The following is a 10994-nucleotide window of genomic DNA, read 5'->3' on the forward strand; positions in this document are numbered from 1 at the left end:
TGACGATGTGTGTCGGCCATCGGTAGAGCCACCCTACAGATTGACGAGTCGCGGAAAGCCTTGCTTCAAGCAGTCCATAAGCTGTACAATTGTATGGAATTCCATCTTCGTTGGCACATATGGTGGCTTTCGAGTCAAATCTACCTTACCACAGCAGCGGACTCCAGGAGTTTCCCACATGCCGCCAGTATGTTATCGACAAAAGTGACAAAATTGGGGCATGTCCCACATGCAACCGGTATGTTACCGACAAAAGAGTCGAATAACGCATGTAATCATTCAAATTGAAAAAGTTGGCTTGCGATCTTCGAATTTCTCAAGAAATTTCTCCTGAATTGCTATAAATTGCCGTCTATTTTTTTATTATTTGCTCTCACGCGGGTATCGAAAAAGTCGAAGAAAGCAAAAATGCATATCCGGCATTGGCCAGGTGTTTCGTGAATTTTCGAAAATCGTGGAATTTCCAAGAAATTTCAAGTACCGTATAATTACACCTTAATTACTCTTAATTGCTCCGTGATTTTTGTTATTTGTTCCAGCGCGGCTTTCAAGAAAATTCAAAAAAACAGCGCACATACCGTCAGTCGGTAACGTTGCCTGTAAAATAACGCCAAATTTAAACAAATGTTGATGACGAAACGTCCGATATTCCATCGGAATAGGATTAGCTTTGTATTGCTCCTTATGGCTCTATTACTTTAATGTATTGGTTCTGCATAGTTTTCGAATGAATCAGAAACAACCGAAAAGGGGTTTTCGCATGGCGAAGTATAGTCGAATTTGTTTTGATAGATCTCTTAGACGAATGTAATGAATAATCTGATAACTGCTCCTAATTGCTCCTCAATCGCTGTTAATTGCTCGGCAAATCTCGTAATTTGATCCCTCATAATTTTCGATGAAACTGGAAAAACAACACAGCATCTGATTTGTAGGTTATACGTGACGGATTCAAAATAGCATTTGGAACAAAAAATGTCAATTCGTCCAAGTGACATTTGTTTCTAATTACTACCCGATAACTAGGAAATTATATACCAGTTTTGTTATTTGCTCCATCACATATTCCAAGAAAACTGAGAAACACGACGCCCACTTGTTGCGTGACGAAGGGTCGAATAACAGCAATTTGAACTCATGTATCCATTAAAAAAAACTTATAATTTGGCACAGCGCAATATTGCTCCTAATGCTCCGTGATTACTTGACATCTATCGACCAGTTTTGTTATTTGCTCCCTCATAGATTCCGAGAAAACTGAGAAAAACAACATCCTCTTGTTCCGCACCGGAGGTTAGAGGATCAGCTGATTCGAACTCGTATCGTTGTCAAAAAAATGATAACTCGGTCCAACTTAATTATGCTCGTGATTGTGCCTCGATGGTTGATGAGCATACATTTGATTCAGCAATTTGCACCTGTCCACGGAGTTATGGACGGAGCGCAAAGTGGTATTTTGGAAGGGCAATCAGAATGGGAATCATATTGATAGAAGCCATTTGCGCGCCACGTTCAAACCAGATGATTATTGAATAGATGCTCGTTGACTGAAGAATATAAAGACAGTTGCCTTAATGGGCTTTGGTGTGACAACCGAACATCGTCGTGCGCTTGCACCCCCTGAGATGTTCCAACGGTAGAGTTGAGAACTTAATGAGGAACATCAGAGAGTTGCTGATTTCGACATGATGCTGGCTGCATTCACCTTCCGAGTAACACAGTCTTCCCAATGATAAGCCCAAGTCTTAAATTATTGTAAATTAGTATTAAAGTTCCAAACCAAAGTTTAGATGTTCGGATCTTCGGATGTTCAGAAAGTGACGTCACCTAAAATTTTTTGTCTCGCGACGTCATCGATCTATATAGACGAAAATCAGCTACCCGAATTCCTCAGTCTGGAAACAACTGCGCAGTAGAGAGGACGTATGAGAATCGCGCTCCGCAGATTTCGAATATCGGGTTCTCTACCTCCGTGGTTTCTGCACTCCGGGTTCGCTTCCTGGTGCAACTCGAGTGCCAGGACAAGCGCTCCGTAGTTTCCATGCTCCAGGTCCGCCAGCTCGTGAAACTCGATTTCCAGAACGAGCGCTCCGTATTTCTGGCTGTCCAGGTTCTTGACCTGGTGACTTTTGACCAAGCGCTGTGTGGTTTCTGCGCTCCAGGTCCGCTTCATGGTGAAACTCAACTTCTAGGACGAGCGCTCCGTAGTTCTGGCTGTCCAGGCCCTCCACCTGGTGAAACTTGACTTCAGGGACAAGTGCTCCGTAGTTTCTATGCTTCAGGTCCGCTACCTGGTGAAACTCGACTTCCAGGACCAGCGTTCCATGGTTCCTGCGCTCCAGGTCCACTACCTGGTGAAACTTGACTTCCAGGACAAGCGCTCCATAGTTTCTATGCTTCAGGTCCGATACCTAATGAAACTCGACTTCCAGGACAAGCGCTCCGTAGCACATTTTATAGTATTTTCTCATGATCTTTTTGGTAAAATGTGTCAATAAAAAAATTGAATTAATTCTCGTACAATATTTTTGATTTGTTTAATTACTAAAAATATTTATTAGTATTCGAGGTATAAATCGAGGTTGTTAGCGGTGGTCGTTGGAGCTGGTTGTCGGTGGTTGGAGGTGGTCGGTGGTGATTAGAGGTGGTTGCGGCTGATCGAAGTGGCTGCGGAAAGGGACGAGGAGGAGAAAGACAAAGACGAGGAGGAGTACCAGGTTGACGAGGAGGCCGGAGGTGGCTGGAGGTGGTAAGAGGTGGTGTAGAGTTGTGAAGGGTTGTCGGCGGTAGTAGGAGTAGGAGTGAGAGTAGGAGTAGGAGTAGGAGTGGGAGTAGGAGTGGGAGTAGGATCAGGAGTAGGAGTAGGTGTAGAAACAGGAGTAGAAGTGGGAGTAGTAGTAGGAGTAGGAGTTGGAATAGGAACAAAAGAAGTAGGAGTAGGAGTAGAAGAAGAAGTAGGAGTAGGAGTAGGAGTAGGAGTGGGAATAATAGTCGAAGTAGGAGTAGAAGTAGGGGTAGAATTAGGAGTAGTGGGATCAGAAGTAGGAGTAGGAGTAGGATCAGGAGTAGGAGTAGGAGTAGGAGTAGGATCAGGAGTAGTAGTAGTAGTAGTAGCCAGCACCACCACACCGAAAACTCATGAAGGGAAAACAATTTCATAAAAAACTGCTACGTCCGTGAAGGGGGTTTACTCCCGAGCGGTAGGAAGAAACAGGTTCGGTTTCTCTTTTACGTACTAGGACAACCGGAAGTTGGGATAAGTGTTGAATAAACTTAAGTGTGTTTGATATATCGATTGTATGTTCATTGCGTAGAAGTTGAGATAGCGGTAGGAATGAAGTGGGCTGTGCGAAAGACATATAAGAGGTCTAGATGTGACGTTGTCGAGAGTTAGAGTAAGAGTGTTTCCAGAAACGAAACGTACGGGTGCAGAAAAGGTGTGAGGATGTTGAAGGAAGGGAATGGAATTTCATGAGTAAGGGCGATAGTGAGTAACATGAGGCTAGGTAGAGATAAGAGGACAGGACAGAGTAGGAAAATAGAGAGAGGTGATACGCCGAACGTAACAAAACGATGACGTAGGAATTTTAGGCTCATTTCCGGATCTTCATACGCACTCGTCCCAAATTTCGTAATTCTGAGAAAAAACGAAAATAAATAGTACCTATAGGTGCTACGGTAACGTTAAGCCAGCACTACCACACAAACATAGTTGTCATGCCTGAAATGAGTCTAAAATTCTCACATAATCACTTTTTCGAAATTCTTCCCCGTTGTTTTTTTACAGCATGGTGGTACTGACTTGACGTCAATCTAGTACCGATTCGCGCTTTTTTCGTATTTTTCGAAAGCGCAAAATTCGCGACTGTCGTATATAATCAGCCCGAAATGAGCCTAAAATTCTCACATAATCACGTTTTCGAAACTCCGCCTCTTTCCCTAGTTTTTGGTATGGTAATGCTGGCCTAATGTCAGCTGGCTCAACGCCGGCACTAGTGCGGTATTTTAAAAAGTATTTTTAATCATGAACATTCCTCACGGTAACATTTCACGTTTCACGCAAATTCCTGCGTACTCATTTTCTAGGGATTGTTTCCTCTGTCCTAATTTTAGGTGCGGTGGTGCTAGGTTAACGTTAACCCAGCACTACCACAGATTTTTTCGGTTGTTTCAAAAGCCAGAAATTTGGGACCACTCCACATGTTGAGCCTAAAATGAGCCTGAAATCGTTGCGTGATCGTTGTTTCGAAATTCTTTCCTCTTCCCTAGTTGTCGGTGTCGTGGTGCTGGCTTAACCTTACCGTAGCACCTTGTAACGCTACATTCTATTAGCCACAGATGAGGACTTGCCGTTGACACTTTGGCGCGATCCTCCACTTACTCTGAACAGTAAACTGTAACACAATCAATCACGTTGGGTCAAACAATAATACGAATCAATAAAAAAAAACAAGACGAAACAATACGGAAATTAACTAGAGAACCCGTTGTACGGCTGACGGCGGTATTCAAGGCAGCTAACGCTAATTAAAGAATTAAAGAAAGTTGAGAAATAAAGAATGAACTCAAGTCAGGGAAACTGAACAGGTCAATCAGTCATATATTGTCGAGTAGGTTACAGGTTTAAGACAGTCAAATTAAATGGCAACGATAGCGGTAGTTAATAAAACTGGCACTAGTCGTTCACAGAACTTTCGATAGAATAGAATTAAACGGTAGCTTTGAAACGAGAGACGATAGGGCACAGCGAATAATGAGCGTAAGTCAGGAGAAGTGATATAATGCAAGAATTTACTTAAAACTACACGTCGCGGGGCGACGTGATCTTACCCAAATTGCAAAGAATTACGCTACGCGAATTATTATTCTGTTAATTACAAACGAGAGTGAGAACTTTATGGCAATCGATAGAAAACAAAATGGCGATAGCTCGGGAGATAATAACGGAAGAATAAGACAAACTTACTATAGATTCTAACCAGTATGAAAGATTGACATTCATTAATAATTTACAAAAATCGTTGGCGTAGACGATAGACTAGAGTCAACGGTAAAGTACGAGGGATAATTTAGGAGAGAGTTATTGATAAACGATAGAATCAATAATTTATAATATTTAGGAATTCCAGGAATTATGCAATGAAATCTCAAAATATAACTTCGAGAGAATACAAGATTACGAGAGAATACAAAATTATGAGAGAGTGAGAAATTAAGAGAGTTTGCTAAATAAAGAAATACACTAAATACACCTGAGTACAATAAAATCAGGGATAATACGCAAAACTTAAATTAACACAGAAATACGGTATTGCGGAAAGATACAAAGAAAATAATATAAGGTTGTCAATAGCAACAGGAAAGGTTCAGTAGTATTTAGCGACTAATTCGACGCTCGGTTATACTCCAAGGAACTCGATTTACGATACAATAAGCACAATATAAATAAAATAGGATAAGTAATACAAGAAATAAAATATAATAAGCACTACTATCACAGAAAATTAAGAAAAGAAAGATGAAGCCAATATGGCTCCAGATACGGTAGAAATTACAGAAGCAGATTAATAGAGATTTACTAATAAGCAAAGACGTTCACAAATGCGAAAGAATAATCATTCGGTAGTAACGAGGTCACTCAGACACGGAATTTATTAATTACTGAAACCATGCAGTCACACGGCGGCTTAACGCGACTCAAAGCCGTGGACCATGATTCACACAAAATCGGCATCACACGATGCAACCAAGAAAAGATGAATACAATAAGAAAGAAAATAGAAATTATGAGCAACTTCGTAATGATATAATACAAAGGCAGAAGCCTTACCTTGATAGGTGACTTCAGGCACAGATTTAATTTATTTTAAAAGAAACTTAAAAATAGCAAAAGAAAACGAGAAGGCCGGAAGGTAATTTAAAGGAAAGGATGAAGCTAACGGCAGTACAACGATAGAGGGTGGTGAATAAACGGTAGATAAAATAACGATAGAGCGATAAAGGAAGAAAAGAAACGGTAGACCAAAACAAGAGTATATATTGGGAATCGTAACTGTCTCCTGGCGGGTCAAGCGTAGAATAGACGGAGGTCGGAGTCCGGATCACCGATCTCGCCGTTGTCGTCACGCGGTCCTTCTTCTAATCGATTAGTCGTTTGTTGACCCACCATAAATGGGTCATCCCTCTTGTGCTGAATATTGGTTATAATTACGTAACACATTTTCGAAGATTGCCGATACATGATACGTAATGTCCTGCCCGTGATTTCGTCGTTGACACCAACCCGTACAATTTTTCAGCTGCTTGACTTTACTGTCCAGGTTGCCTATCATTGGTGATTCCTTTGATAGGGGCATGTACGGAGGATGCCTCCCGGTCAAAGTTACCGAGTGGAAGGCGACGACTTACTGTAACTTAATGTTCGCTTCCACCGGTTTCGTCGTGTAGGCAGTTACCAGCTGCCCACGATACATCACGGAGACCGTGCAGTCACACGGCGACTTAATGCAACTCTAAGTCGTGAACCATGACTCACATGATTATAGTCCTTATTGATAGGAAGGCTCCGTCGATCCTCAGAATGAGAGCTTTATCAAACTGGACGTAGTACTTTAGGGGTCGGTACGGCACCTGGCCGGTAAGTCGGAAGATGGTAGGCTACGGTCTGCCCTGTATGCCATCCTTACGGCATTCGGGAAAGCGGGTGGCTGGTTTCTCCTTGACAAGTTGGTCCCTCGGCTGTCCGGAGGACTTTACATCCATTTACGCCGGCAACCGAGGTGGTACGAGAGGTTCGGATGGGTGCTAGCCCAGGTATTTCAGAAGCACACCAAGGTAGCCAGTGTAATCTTATCAGACCGTCGTGTCGGTAGACGAAGTCATCGAGAACTGGAAACGGTAGTCATCGGTCCCTCGGTGCTCGGGATCGTCGTCGTCCGTGTACCTTGTTAGCTTGCGCCGAAGCGCGAAATACGGAATTTGCAAAGAAAGAATCAGTTACTAGTAGTTATTGCCTATTTTGTATCGAGTTCAGTTGGAGTACCCCGCCAGGGACGCCGTTTCCAAAGGTTTCCTTCAGGTTTGTGCCCTTGTGACGGGCGATTCTAAAACCCCACGTTACAATACAAATGCACGATTTCTTATGTTAGCTAAATATTTATTTTGCCATATTCAAATATACGATTTGTTAACAGTAAAAAAATCCTACTCACTATAAAAGGACTCTTTTCTCAGTGTAGATAAGTTAGAAAAATTAAACACCCGTATAAAATTACACTTGTATTTATTCCAATGATGAGACATGAAGCTAACTTATTAATCCATATTTACACCAGCTGGGAACTGTTGCTTACAAAACGAAGTCTTGCTCGACTACCAAGTCAACAAATACGTTGTACAAGATGGATGGTTGAATGCCGTTCAAAGACATCCCTGATAGTCAGAGAGCCACCTACTCTTGGATAAAGATTTAGCAATATATAAGAAGTTGCCCTACAAGTTATTCTCAATTGTTTCAAGCGATGATTTAACTCATCAATCGTTAGTGGGATCCGTATAAAGTTATAAGTATACGTAAAACCCTTTGTTAAATTATCAGATTTGTCAGGTACAAAGATCATTTCATACATATGCAAACATAGAAAATACCGGAATTATTAAAAGAAACCGATGCCTCGTATCAAATAATTTCGAAATGGTGATACATTTATTAGATTCACGATTATACTCTACTTTGGTTTATTTTACCAAAAGGAAATCTTTCTCGATAAATTGATTAAAATAATTTTTTCCACGAAGTCGCATCGTTGAATACTTAATTCAGAAGACGCCTGCGATTGCATCTAATTATTATCGATAAATATATATTATTATTGAGAATAAATTTTTTCATTTGCGTACCAATACCATAAACCCAATTCATTTTGACGACTCCGGCTGATGCACCGAATTCGCAAATTGCTTCCACCGTAAGGGTTAGAAGCAATCAAACGCAGGCCGTGACTAAGTCTTATTGTGCGTCATACACCATGGAAAACATGAAATAGAAATGGTTAATCTCTTCGCTTCCACAATTTCTGAGAAGTTGCATTGATTGTACTTTTATGGTCACTAGACTAAGAGGGTCACTGGGGCAAAAAGCCCTACAGGTGTAATAAAATGGCAGATTCTCGCAGCTTTCCGTCCCAATCAACTCCGGATTCGAGGTATTTTATGGTACCCTTTGTATATTCCCTACCTGCGATAGTAGTATAGCTATGAGAGTTCTACACGCAGATTCCTGTTACCGACACTTACTGACCGAGCCGCACCCCAGACGCAAACCCTTTTCCGCGATGACGTCACAGTCTGCCGTACCGGCTTGAGGTCAAAACCGTGCGACCTTACCGACAGTTGTATCGATCGAGGGTCAAAATCGTGCTGTCTTACCGACAATCTTACCGACCGGAGGTCAAAGTCTGTAATGCTCGCCTGCCAACGGTAGAGGGCGCAGCGGGCGGCGAGAACTTTTTTACCGTCCCGCATTCTTTTCCCACCATAGGACTGCTGATGTGTAACATTAACCACTCCGAATTCCTTTCCCACGGTAGGACTGCTGATGTGTAACATCAACCACCCCACATTCCTTTCCCACGTTATCAGCCACATGACATTCCAAAATTAATAGTTCCGAGAATTGTTTTGTCTGAAATTCGTTCAAGGTCAGAGCGAGTCTTTCGGAATTCAACGTCGCACCGAAATCCTTTGACCGCATGCCGCTAGCCGTCAAGTCGAAACTTGTCGAACACATTGTTTTGTCTAAAATCCTTTGACCGCATGCCGCTCGCCGTCGAGTCGAAACTCGTCGGACGATTCCGAGTATTATTTTCGTCGAACGATTCCGAGAATTGTTTTTCACTTACTCGGATGTCGGTTTGATATCCAAAGTCGACCGATAGCCGCGGTACATTCAAAGCCATGGATCTGCGGTGTTGAGTTACTATCGCTCTAAGAATGCCAAAAAGTGCGCGCGCATACACAAACATACGTACAGCTGCCCTATAAAAAGGACGCTCATCACTGCAAACGATCATTAAGTCACAACTTGTCAAGTATACGTGAGGAAAAAGCTCAAGATGGAATCCGCGAAGTGTTTGAGATTGATCGATATTATGGAAATGGCGTTCAAGATTTTATCGGAAAAATCGTCGCCGGCAGAAATTGCAAAATGTATTCGATTCGGGACCCAAAATATCAGGCTTTTGAAAAAAATCTTACGCAACAACGCCTCAACGATCGGGGAGAAGACAAGAATTTTGACTACAATTGGAATTCTGAAATTGTTGACAGTCAAATTTCAACAATTTCAAAAAGTGGGTGACGGATTACGAAGCCGACGAAGAAGCGATCGAGTACGGTGGGAAGATTTGGAATCAGCTTTCGAGAGGAGAATTCGAACTGGATCCATTGTCAATTTGAAGCATAAAGATGTGGAGAGATTTCTAGAAGACGCAAAGGTACTAGCTGTGACGAGACTAAAAAACGCTCTGAAGAAAGACAGGAGCTTGAGTAGTACGGCAAGGCCGGTTCTGCGTCCAAACACCTTCTTTACCGACCGAGCCGCTCCGCGCAGCCCAGACTCAAACCCTTTGACGTGTAACATCAACCACCTCACATTCCTTTCCCACCTTATCAGCCCCGTGACATTCCAAAATTAATAGTTCCGAGAATTGTTTGTCCCAACGTCGCACCGGAATCCTTTGACCGCGTGCCGCTCGCCGTCGAAACTTGTCGAACGCATTGTTTTGGCTAACCACCTTATCAACCACGTGACATTCCAAAATTAATGGTTCCGAGAATCGTGTTTCACTTATTCGGATGTCGGTTTGATATCAACCACCTCACATTCCTTTCCCACCTTATCAACCACGTGACATTCCAAAATTAATGGTTCCGAGAATTAGTCGCGGTACAGAGCCTGCGGTGTCGGGTTACTATCGCTCTTGGAATGCCAAAAGGTGCGCGCGCATCCGTACAGCTGCCCTACAAAAAGGACGCTCATCACTGCAAACGATCATTACGTCACAACCTGTCAAGCATACGTGAGGAAAGAGCTCAAGATGGAATCCGCGAAGTGTTTGAGATTGATCGATATTATGGAATCGGCGTTCAAGATTTTATCGGAAAAATCGTCGCCGACAGAAATTGCAAAATGGATTCGACTCGGAACCCAAAATATCAGGCTTTTGAATAGAATCTTACGCAACAACGCCTCAACGATCTGGGAGAAGACAAGAATCTTGACTACAATCGGAATTCTGAAATCGTTGACAGTCAAATTTCAACAATTGCAGAAAGTGGGTGACGGATTACGAAGCCGACGAAGAAGCGATCGAGTACGGTGGGAAGATTTGGAATCAGCTTTCGAGAGGAGAATTCGAACTGGATCCATCGTCAATTTGAAGCATAAAGATGTGGAGAGATTTCTAGAAGACGCAAAGGTACTAGCTGTGACGAGACTGAAAAACGCTCTGAAGAAAGACGGGAGCTTGAAAGCCAACGTTATCCTGGCTTGTAAATTTGAACTCAGAAAAGTTGATCGTACGGTGGAAGAGATCAAATTTTTTAATACGAGAAATGAAATCATCCTCCAGACAACGGATATCAGCGAATGGTTCATCGAAAACGCGACGGAGCGTTTGTTGAAAAAGGTGGAAGATTTCCAGGAAAAGGATTCAGGCTGGTCGCTGACCGAAATAATCAATTTGACTGTGAATACCAACAAGTACGTGCCACTACGAGGCGGTGTCTTCACATACACACCACTACCCAAAGATATTCAAGATAAGAAGGCTGTCGTCAACATCCGTAACAGAGACGCGTATTGCTTCCTCTGGTCGGTCACCGCAGCTCTGTTCCCAGCCAACAACAAAAATCCCAATAAAATTACTTCGTATCCACATTTCAGCTCAGTGCTACGGTATGATGGTATAACGTTTCCTATGTCTCTAGACAAA

The sequence above is a fragment of the Neodiprion virginianus genome, chromosome 2 (genome assembly GCF_021901495.1).
Source record: "Neodiprion virginianus isolate iyNeoVirg1 chromosome 2, iyNeoVirg1.1, whole genome shotgun sequence".
In the NCBI taxonomy this organism is placed as follows: domain Eukaryota; kingdom Metazoa; phylum Arthropoda; class Insecta; order Hymenoptera; family Diprionidae; genus Neodiprion; species Neodiprion virginianus.